Source organism: Equus przewalskii, chromosome 9 (assembly GCF_037783145.1).
Source record: "Equus przewalskii isolate Varuska chromosome 9, EquPr2, whole genome shotgun sequence".
In the NCBI taxonomy this organism is placed as follows: domain Eukaryota; kingdom Metazoa; phylum Chordata; class Mammalia; order Perissodactyla; family Equidae; genus Equus; species Equus przewalskii.
The window spans coordinates 63,562,927-63,574,963 of NC_091839.1; positions in this window are offsets into that span (position 1 = coordinate 63,562,927).

Consider the following 12,037-nt stretch of genomic DNA (forward strand, 5'->3'; position numbering starts at 1 on the left):
TTCCTTTTATGTATCAACATCTATTTTTTTAATAACTTCACCAATTGCAATTTGTGATAAATTAATTTCTAGAAAGAACTTAGTTCATGTTCTGGGTGGCAGCCACATTTTGAATAAGGTCAAATCTCCTTGTCCTAATAAAAGTGTTGCAGAATTTGTACAATGGGTCGTAATTTGCTTTGACAAAATAAGACCTCCAAGTCACAGCAGAGTGTAGCCAGTTCAGGAGAATCAAGTAATGTACTCTGTTTATCCTTTCAGCAAACATTAATTAAGACTTACTATCAGGCAGGCATTGTACTTGGTACCTGTAATATTGAAAACAAATAAGATATAGTCCTGTCTTCACAAAACGCATAGTCTAATGAGCACGGAAGCCTATGAAAAGATAATTACAAAATAAAGTAGAAGTAGGTGTGGTGGAGCCAGCCCTGGCGGTCTAGTGGTTAAGATTCTGTACTCTCACCCTATGGCTGGGATTCGCTTCCTGGTCAGGGAACCACACCATTGTCTGTAGCTTGTCATCTGTGGTGGCTGCAAAGTAATGCTGAAAGCTATGCCACCAGTATTTCAAATACCAGCAGAGTAACCCATGGTGGACCAGTTTCATTGGAGCTTCCAGACTAAGATAGACTAGGAAGAAGGACCTGGCCATCTGCTTCCGAAAAAAGTGACCATGAAAACCCGGTGAAGAGCAACGGAGCATTGTCTGACATGGCGAGAAAACTGTGGAGACTGTCCCAGTCAAAACGAAAATCTGATCCAAGGCGGTGCTAGCTGGGCTAAGCAGGTGTGGTAGATTTTGAGAGGTACTTTGGAGGATAGACCAGCAGCATTTGAGGATGGAATATATAAGAAAAGGAAAAGGAGGCGATAGTTAAGAATTATTCTGTTATACTTTTTTAATTTAATTTTTTGTATCTTTATTGAGGTAGGATTGCATTTCATATAATATTGGGATCTTGAGTATATAGTTCAATGAGCTTTGAAAAAGGTATACATGTGTGCAACTTGCACCCTAATGAAGGTTTAGTACATCTCCACCTCCCCAGAAAGTTTCCTCCTTTTCTGTCTGTCCCTCACCTGCCGTATGGAATCACTATTCTGCTTCTACATCCTGGGGTTAGTTTGGTTTGTTCTTTGACTTTTGTATGCGTGTCCAGCTTCTTTTTTCCGGCATGTTTTTGATGTTAATTCCCGTTGCTGAGTGTTCAAGGAGTTCATTACTTTTTATTGCTGAATAGTATTCTATTGTGTGAATATAGCGTAATTTGTACATCCTTTATTCTGTTGATGGGCATTTGGTCAGTGATAATTCTTTTTCTCTTTCTTCTGAGATGTCTTCTTTGATTCATGGATTATTTAGAAGTATGCTTTTTAGTCTCAAAGCCTTTGGCGATTTTCTTATTATGTTAATCATGTTGAATGCTAATGTGATTCAATTGTGATCAGAGAACAAACTGTATTATTTCATTTCTTTTAAACTTGTCAAGCTTTGGTTTATGGGTCAGCTTATGGTCTATCAGTAGTATAATTTTTGCTTCAACCATCAAACATAATTTAGAAAACTCAAAAGGAGAAAGAAAGTCAATTTCATTTTCACATTTTTGTTCACTGTGTTCTTCCTTTCTTGTGATGTTCCAAGGTTTATTCTTTTACTGTTTCCTTTCTGTTTGCAGAACTTTGTTTGGCTATTCTGTTGGGATAGGTCTGCTGGTGACAAATTCATTTCATTTTTCTTCATCTGAGAATGTCTTGATTTCCCCTTCAATTATGAAGAATGTTTTCACTGTGCATAGGATTCTGGTTTGACGATACTTTTCCTTCAGCACTTAAAAAATTATTGTGTTACTTCCTTCTAGCCTCCATGCTTTCTGAGGAGAAACCTATTACCTTTCAAAAAAATTTTCCACATAAGCAAAGTGTTGTTCATTTCCTGATGATTTTCAAGATTTTCTTTTTAGTTTTCAGATATTTAATAAAAATGTGTCTTGACATGGATTTATTTGGCTTTATTTTGTTTGCAGTTCACTCAATATCTTGAATCTGTAGGTTTATGTCTCTTGCCCAATTTGGAAAATTTTTAGGTTCCTCTTTTGAGTATTTTTCAGTCCTTTCCTTCTGGAAACCAGTGACATGAACGTTTGAGCTTTTGTTATAGTCACATAGAGCTCTGGGTCTTTTTTTTTTAAATCTGTTGCCTCTCTGTTGTTCAATTTGGGTAACATCTATTGTTCTATCTTCCAGTTCACCTATTCTTCCCACTGTCTCTTCTTTTCCACTGTTGCACCATCTACTGAGGTTTTTTTCAGTTATTACGCTTTTTAGTTCTAAAATTTCCATTTGGTTCTTCTTCTTTACATATTCTAACTTTTTTGAGAAGACTCTCTATTTCTTTGTGAAGTTTTCTAATTATTCATTTACTAAAAGCACCGTTGTCATTCCTCATTGAAACATATTTATTATGAGTGCTTTAAAATATCGTCAAATAATTCTAATGTATCTGTCTTCTCAGTCTTAGCATCTAGTGCTTATCCTTTCTCATTCACTTTGAGATTTTCCTGGTTCTTGGTATGACAAGTGATCTTTGATTGAAATCTTGACACTTTTGTGTTATATTACGAAACTCTGTATCTATGCAAATCTTCAGTTTTAGCTGGCTTCCTCTTACACTGCTCTGGTTGGGGAAGGCAGGATACCACTCAGTATGGCTAGGTGGCAATAAAAGTCTCAGTTCCCCACTCAGCTTCCACTGGCAAGTGAAAAGAGCTGTCCTTCATTACTTCTGAGCAGGGGTGGGAGCTCAGGTGCCCTGAGTGGTTTCTGCTGACCCTACAGTGGAGGTGGCCTCATAACCTTTGGGCAATAGTGAAAGTTCTGATCTTCCACTAGGCCTTCTCAAACATCTGCCCAGTTGAGAGGGAAAGGGATGCTTTGTTACTGCCAGATGTGGGGTAGAAGTCCAGGTTCTCCATAAGATTTCTGGTGATTGATGGGGCTGAAGGACGTGGAGGCAGTGGAAGCCTCTTTACTATGCAACTGGGATGAAATTCTAGGTTCCCTGCTTGGCTTCCTCTGCAACAACCATGACAACGGTTTTGGAGTGCCTCGGTGCAGCCTCTTGAGGGTGCAAGTCTAGGTTTCCCACTTGGCTTTTGCTGGCTTGGGTGGGTGAGGGGCTGTAAGTTTTTCTTTTATGGTTTGACAGAAAGTTTTAAATCTTGCTGCACTACCACGTTCTTGGTCCTTTGGCTAGCGAGTAGCGTTTGTCAGGCTTTTGTTGTCTAAGCCTGTTGACATTTCTGGGCTTTCAGTTTCTTCAACTCCATGTCTGAGATCTGTGAGACAAAAAAGAAAACCTGGGAGAATTCACCACCATGTCCCTGGACACCACTATGTCTACCTTTCAACATCTTCTTGTGTTTCTTCTATATATGGTGTCCATGGATTTTAATTGTGCTTAGCTTTCTTGAAGCAGATGTTCTAGTTTGTTCTTTTTTATATCTTTCATATTGTTTTCTGAGATGTCCTCATCTATTTACCAATTATTTATATCTTTTCCTGTATATTTGTTAACCTTTTTATAATAGCTGTTTTAAAGTCTTTGCTCATCCTAATGTCTCAGTTAACTATTAATTTTATTCTTGATCATGTGTCACATTACTAGCTTCTTTGTATTTCCTATGCTTTAAAAAAGTTTTGTACTGGGTATTTTATATAGAAGAACAATGATGAGGCATGTACAGTGATATTTTGTTTTATTTACCAGAAAGTGTGAGCTCATTTCTGGTTCGAGCCTAAGCTGGGCAACCAATTATTCAGTTCATCTGAGACTGAGCCATGGCACTAAGAAGATAGACTTCACTCCTGGTTAACCCAACCCTCACCATCCCACGCTGCAACTGCTGCTGGGAGAGCATACTCTCATTGGCCTTAACAGCATTTCAGCTGGAAGCCAGGAGTCTTTTTGAGCCAAGGTATTGCCTTTGGATGAAGCAATTCCAGACACCAGGAAATTGGGTGAAATTGTCCATGTTCTTTCTCCTTTACAGTTCCAACTTTATTACCCTTTTCCCAGCAAAATTGAGATAAGTAAGGATAGTTGTAATACCAACAAAAATATCATTGCATTTTAGGCATACTGCAGACTTCAGTCTTTCCCATCTGTCCCCATCATCACCAATAGCTTGGCTGGCCTCTTTTAGACCCAGTGAAGTGACTGTTTTTGGCATGTCTTCTCATCCATCTGTTTGAAAGACATGGAATTTGCTCCCACTTGTGCTGTAAAGGGATTGTAGCTCTAGAAATCAGTTTGTAAGGCTTTCTTCAATAAGGAGAGCAAAGGTCCTCTGGGGTCTTTTGCATCCTAATCATTAATGGTTGTCTTATTTCATCTTCTTTTATTTATTCTTTTTTTCATATATTATTTTGCTTGTTAGGAGCCAGCTGGTGAGCAAAGATGTTGATTTTGAAGTTCCTGAGGATTTCAGGTGGTGAAACAGCTCATACAGGTAGGCATGCCATTCCACTCTGAAGCCAAGCACAGGTGTAGGAAGCTGTGGGAAGGCTCACTTAGGGAGCTAGAAATAAAGACAGGAATTACGGGCTATTTTAAAAATCCTTTTGTTTCCCCTACAGAGGGTTCTCTGTAATATTACCAAAATGACTATACATCATAAATAGAACTTAGACTTTTTTACACTTGAGATAATAAAAAGAATATGATAGAAACATTTTGCATCTATTTGAAAACCCCTACAAACTTGACTTTCACGAAGCATTCCTTCCCTCTCTCCTTTCACCACTTGTGTCCTCCTGTCTCTGGCTCATACACCTGTCCAGGAGATGTCTCATTGTCTTTCTCCTTTAGTGCCCAGGCTCCTCTCTTTCTCTCCATTATTTTAAAAATCTCCTTCTTTTCAGGTTATTTTCCATAATCCCTTAATGTCTTCAAATCTCACAGCATTGAAAACAAACAAGTTTCCCCTTCTCACCATGACTGAGTAAGTTCCTGTCATCCCAACCCTTAAGTACATATATAAAAACAAAACCCTGGACAAAATATATAAAACAACTACCCAAAAGCACTGGAGAGTGAACAAAATGAAGTAGATATTAAAGGGGGAATAGCATTTAGAAAAAAGGAAGAACACAGGGTAAGTTTTCTCCATTTTAAGATCTTTTGGGCTTTTTTTTTACTGTTTCTGACCCAAGAGTTTCTGAGTGAGAGTGGCTGCAAGAGGGTAACAGGAACTCAGATTAAATTGTTTTTGTTACACTGATAGTAAATATGTTTTGCTACCACGGAGAACTGTAGGACAGACTCATTGCAAACATAGGTATTAGAAATTGAAGTGTGACTCTCAGAAACAAGACATCCAATGAGAGGGAGCCCAAATGCTCTGTACAAATTCTGCACCACTCTCTTAACTGTGTAGTGTAACCAGCTAAGGAGGAAAAAATGTGAAATTACATTTCAGCTGCTGTTCACTGCAGGAGACAGGAGTAGTTGCCAATTTCAGTTCATCCAAGTTAATTGCTTGCTTAAAAAAAAACTATTCTTTGACAAAACATGACAACATAGATACTAAAATGCCTCACTCATAGTATATAGGACACAGTCCAAAATTACTCACAATATGAAGAAAGAGGAAACCACAAATCATTCTCAAGAAAAAAGACAATTAATGGAAATCAGTGCCAAGATGGCCCAGATGTTGGTACTAGCAGATACGAATTTTAAGGTGACCATTATAATCATGCCCAATGAGATGAGAGGAAATCGAATTTCTTATAATGAATAAAAAGATAATGAAGCTAAGAAGTGAAATAGAAATTTATTTTTAAAAATACAGATGTTAAAACTGATATAAAATGTCATATTTTTTAAAAAAATACTCAAGAATTTGACAAAGAATAAAGATTCTAGAGGAAAGAGTCTGTGAACTTGAAGATCAATCAATAGAAATTATGTAATCTTAAGAACAGAGGGAAAAGATTGAAGAAGATATAACAGAGACTCAAAGACCCGTGGAATAACATTAAAAGGTCTAATATATGTACTAAGTTTCAGAAAGAGGGTACAGAATGCGGGACAGAAAAAAAATTTGAAAAAATAATGGCCAACAATTTCACAAGTTAATGAAACACATAGATTTATTAATTCAATAAGCACAATCAAACCCCAAGTGAAATAAATACAAAGAATGTTACAACAAGCAACATCATTTGCAACCCACTAAATACCAAAGATAAAAATTACATAGATGGAAACAACAACATGGATAACCACCGACTTCTCTTCAGAAGGAATGAATGACAAAATGGTGCTGGGGAAAAATATAAGAATAACAATAAATGTTTCACCCACCATTCTCCATCTACAGAAAGTAACCTTCAAGTAACAGCAAAATAAACATACTTTTAGATTAAAAAACTAAGAATTTCTCACCAAAGACCCGTATTACTACAAATTCTAAAAACCGGGACCCTCAAAAAGGAATGAGGAATATTGGAAATAGTAAATATCTTGGTAAAATGAAAGACAACTTGTGTTCTTATTCTACTTATATAGGCTGATTTAAAACAAAAATTATAATCTTGTGTGGTTTAAAATTGTATGTACCTATATTGCATATGACAACTATAGTGTAAAAGACAGGGGTGTTAAATGAACCTGTAAAATTGCAAGGTTTCTACATTACAGGCAAAATATCTATGTTCATAACCTGAGAGTGCCTTAGACCCTGTCATTACTCTCTTAGGTGTTTACCCAAGAGAAATGAAAGCCTATGCGCACACAAACATTTGTATCTGGATGTACATAGCAGCTTTATTTGTAATCGCCCAAAATTGAAAACATGTCAAATGTCCAACATCAGGTGAATGGGTAAACAAATGATGTCACATTCATAAAATGGAATGCTACTCAGCAATTGGAACCAACTATTGACACATACAACAACATGGATGAATTTCACAATAATTATGCCTATAAGACAATAAAAAAAGGTGCACATATGCTATTCTATTTATGTAATATACCTGAAAATACAAACTAATCTATAGTGGTAGAAAGTTGATAAGCGATTTCTAGGAAAGAGTAGGGGGATGGAGAAGGGAGGGATGGATTACAAATGGGCAAAAGGAAACTTTTGGGAATGATACATTTGTTCCTTAAACACACTGGATTATGCACTTTAAATGAATTCTGTCTATTATATATCAATTATAATTGAATTAATCTGTAAAAGTTTTTAAATTAATCCTGAATATCAATTCCTAGACCAACCACCAAAAAATGATGCAAAAATCTATAGTTAAAAAGCTAGCTGTTAAATTTGCGTTCAAACAGTCCAAAAATATAACAGCAAAGAGGGAACAAAGAAAAAATGCAGGTATAAACAAAAAACGTATAATAAAAAGATAGACCAAAATCCATCATACCAACAAGGACATTAAGTATTGATAATTAGACATTCCAATTAAGGTAACGACTGTTGGAATGGAAAAACAAAGTGAGAACTAGTTATATATTGTCAAAAAGAGATACACTTCAAATATAAAACAAAGATGAAATGAAAGTAAATCAATAAAAAAATAGACAAAATGTGCAAACAGGAATCATCAGAAGGCAGATATCAGTTAAAGTGGACTTCAAAAATGGAGACACTCTTGTAGAGGATGTTGATAACAGGGGAGGCTATGTGTGTAGGGGAGAAGAGGTATATGGGAAATCTCTGTTCCTTCCTCAAGGATAACAGATAAATCTTGTCATCCTTGATGTGGTTATTTGCTTTCTTCCTTTATTTTTATTGATCTGTTTATCTTGAGGGTTATCAGTTTTGTTGATTTTTCAAAAAACTAACTTGTTTTTATTGGTGTCTATTGTTTTTCTGTTACATATTTTAGTGATTTCTATATATGTCTTTAAAACCAAAAAAGTTTGAGGACTCATGCTATATAACTTCAAGGAATGCTATAGAGCTTTGGTAAACAAGACAGTATGCTACTAGCAAAGAATTAACAGATTTATCAGTGGAACAGAATAAACAATTTAGAGAGCCTAGAATTGGTCACACACATAGGCAGTCATTTGATTTTCAATGCAGCTGCCAAAGCAATCCAATGGAGAAAGGACTGTCTTTTCACAAAAGGTGCCAGAAACCAACCTGATATTGATATGTCAGCCTTGCTGGCACCTTGATTTTAACCCCATGAGACTTGTGTAAGCCTTTGGACTTACAGCACTGTGGGATGATAAATTTGTGTTGTTTTAAGCCACTATGTTTGTAGCAACTTGTTACGTCAGCAATAGAAAACTAATACAGCCATCTTGAATTATTATCTTCAGGGTTCCAAGCGCCTCTGATACTTCTTTTGTCTCCAGACATTTTCATATGCTCTTCTCTCTGTCTGAAATACACTGCTGTCCTTTTTTTCTTATCTCATCACTTCCACAGATATTTTATATTGATATTTAAAGTCTTCTTTTAATCTTCTATTTGCAACAGGGTTAGTTCATCTTCTATGAGCCCTTCTAATACCTGGGTTTTCCCCCATCACAGCACTTGTCACATAGTATTAAATATTTCCGTATTCCTGCTTGCCTTTCTCATGCCTGAGGCTACTTAAGGCAGAGGTTGTGTCTCGTTTATTATTTTACCTCCTTCATCAATCATAAGTCCTGGCATATGATAGGCTGTCAGTAAATACTTTCCAAGTGAATGACTAAAAGTTATTACAAAGTAAATAAATTAACAGTATTTGTTTAAACTTTAGTATTTGATAAATTTCATACATGCTTTGAGGTTGCTAAAGACAATCACTCTATCTGATCAAATGGAAAATAAGAGGGGGCTATTTGTATAGGGCATCCTTCAATTTCACTTGCTCTGTCTATTCAATTATCTAGGCAAAGATCTTCAGTCCTGTTATCCCAGTTTCGAGATTGTTGTTGCTAACAATTAATGTTTTTAATCTTTGGATTTCCCTGGATAATAGGTTTAGCTATTTCACCATGCCTAATGCTATCATTACAAGTCTGTGTCAGCTGAGTGAATATGTGGCTTTCCAAGACCTAGCTATTTGCATATTTGCCTACATAAAGGATGTCCTGGATTTTTATAACTTGATCTCCTCAGCCTCCCAACCACAACTTTCTGTATCCAAGTGAAAGGCAGAACCCTATTTAAGGGGAGAGACATACAGAAAGACAGTAGCTTGGAATTACTCTGGATAGAGGGCCGGATGTTTCAGGACATAATGTTTTCTACGCTAGCTGCAGTGGACGCCAGCATCATGAAGTGCTTCAACAAATTCAAAGAAACAGACTGAAATAGATAAGTAACTGGGGGATATTATTATGTTTGATGTTTGCTGTTTTGTTTGTTTTTTGAGTTTGAAGTGACATTTGAATTTAGTCTCCACTACTTCTAGAAAGATGAGCTGGAGTGCGGAACAGTAAATGCAACAGTCCACAAAGCCCCATAGCCAGCCCCAAGCTGCAGCTGCATTCACAAGTGTTCAGTAATTGTCATAAAATCATATTGAGTCTATCAGAAATAATTGCCAAATATGCTTTTGGTTTATAGAAGGAACTTGAGTGATTGCACAGTATATGCCCAGAGGTGTCACACATAGTCCAACGGTCAGGGCTTCAAATGGTTCTATGACCCCCATGTCTATTTATAGGCAAAATTTTATACGCATCTATATGTTTCAGGGAAGAGAATTCACAGCTTTCTTTAAGTTCTCACAGGAGACAGTGGCTGAAAAAAGTTAAGAACTACTGCATTTAAAACCACTTTGCAAAATATATAGCTCTAAGCCTATCAATGGATTAAAAATACCCTAGTAAATGACATACTGTCAGATATAAATTTTTATAATGATCTTCAACACAATAACTCATGGTTATTCTTTATGAATGCTAAACAAAACAAATTATCATTGAGTCGGATTTCCTAGGATTCCTCTTTCTCTTCATTTTCTTCACTCTGCATTGAGATAATTAATGACTTAATCTTATCCTAAAATACAAATTGATGGCCTCTTGCCACCTTTTGCCAAATAATATATCTTTGCAATGATTTTCAAAGCTAAAGAAGGGTTTTAGAAAATGAATTCTTTGTCACTGTGGTAAAATTTTCACTGATACTTTGACAGCTAATTTAGGGACTTTGTGCCATCAGGCACCATAAATCTTCATCAACATGGCCTTCAGAGAGTGCAACCTCATTTGCTGCTTTCACAGGCCGAATGAAAGAAGAGCTTCCTTATCAGCGACAACCATATATAAAGAACACAGACAACTCAACAACAACAAAACAAACAACTAGATCAAAAAACGGGCAGAGGATTTGAATAGATATTTTTTCAAAGAAGATATATAGATGGCCAACAAGCACGTGAAGAGATAGTATGGAGATTCCTCAAAAAATTAAAAATATAACTACCATATGATCCTGCTACTTCACTTCTGGGTATTTATCCAAAGAATAGAGACAAAGAATACTTTTAACCCTTTGAATATGCTCTATTTCAATGTGTAGCAAAGGAAAATAGAATATACATGAAGGTAAGTGGATTATAAAAGTAGGTTTTCAGATTTTAACAATTTAGAATTGCAAAAACATCTTAATAGAATCCTTGAACATAATTCTTAAACACAGGTCATTCTTCAGTAATAGTCAACATGAGAGTTTTGTAGTAAAAGAAAAAATTGACTAAAGGATAAGCACTATTTTGTAACATTCAAGAAATGTGGGTCAAGAAGCAGCCTATGTGAATCTGACTGGGTCATGCTGCTTATTTGTTATGAAGCCAAGCCAAGGAAATGTATAAACTTGTAATCAGAAAGCTTTGCTCAGAGATCCAGCCCTAGAACTTTTCAGGTATATGAACTTTGACAAATGAATTAACGTCTCTGTTCTTTATTTGTTAGTTAGAAATAGTACATCTACCTCAGTTGTTTTTGGTGAGAATTTAAATTAGAGAATTAACATAATAATACATTGTAGGGGCAGGCCCAGTGGCATAGTAATTAAGTTTGCATGCTCCACTTTGGCAGCCTGGGGTTCACGGGTTTGGATCCTGGGCAGGGACCTACATACGCCTCATCAAACCGTTCTGTGGTGTCATCCCGCATATAAAACAGAGGAAGATGGGCACAGAAGTTAGCTCAGAGACAATCTTCCTCACCAAAAAAAAAATTTAAAAACTAATACGTTTTAAAGTATAAATATGTAAGATCCTGTCACTATTACGTTTGTCTCCTTTAGAAAGGACTCTCTCTTCTTTGAAGCTTGTGCTGTTTTTAAGCTTTTGTATTGTATTTTGACTGTTTTTTCTCCTCCTCTACTCTATAAACTCTTTAGTGTTAGTTCATGTATTTACTGAATCCAACAGGATACTTAACGCACAGCAGGGGTTTAAAGGATTTATACATCTTAACGGCCACATAAATACACCTACTACACTATTACCCAATTAATTTGCCATTAACAATGGTAGTATTTCTCTAGTTACACCTGAGTAATGATATTTTCCAGTTACTTTATTTGAAGAAAAGATATCTTTAAAACTTGAGTGTACATAAACATAGAATTTAAGAAAATGTGTCCTTCCCTCTCTGACTGCATATTCCCCTATAAATACTTCAATTCTAAATTAAAAATAAAGAAACTTCTGTGTAGAAAGGGAAAGTAGAACCTAAAATTCTACAAATGCTCTTCTCTTACTCTTCATCATGGATAGCATTGTGATCATACTCATAGAAGCTACTATTCATAGGTTCCAAGACCAGTGCTGATCATTTTCATGCATTATATCATTGAATCCTCATAAGAACCCAGGGGTAATCATAACGATTCTCATTTTAGAGAGGTTAATCTGTTTATTCGATTAGTAATAAGGCTAGATTCATGTTTAAACATGATTAGCATACAAGTTCACAGCTTAATGAGTCATTCAGTTATTTTCCTCATGAATTTTTCAGTCTGTTGAATCAGAAGTTTTAGAAATATCAAGAGAAGGT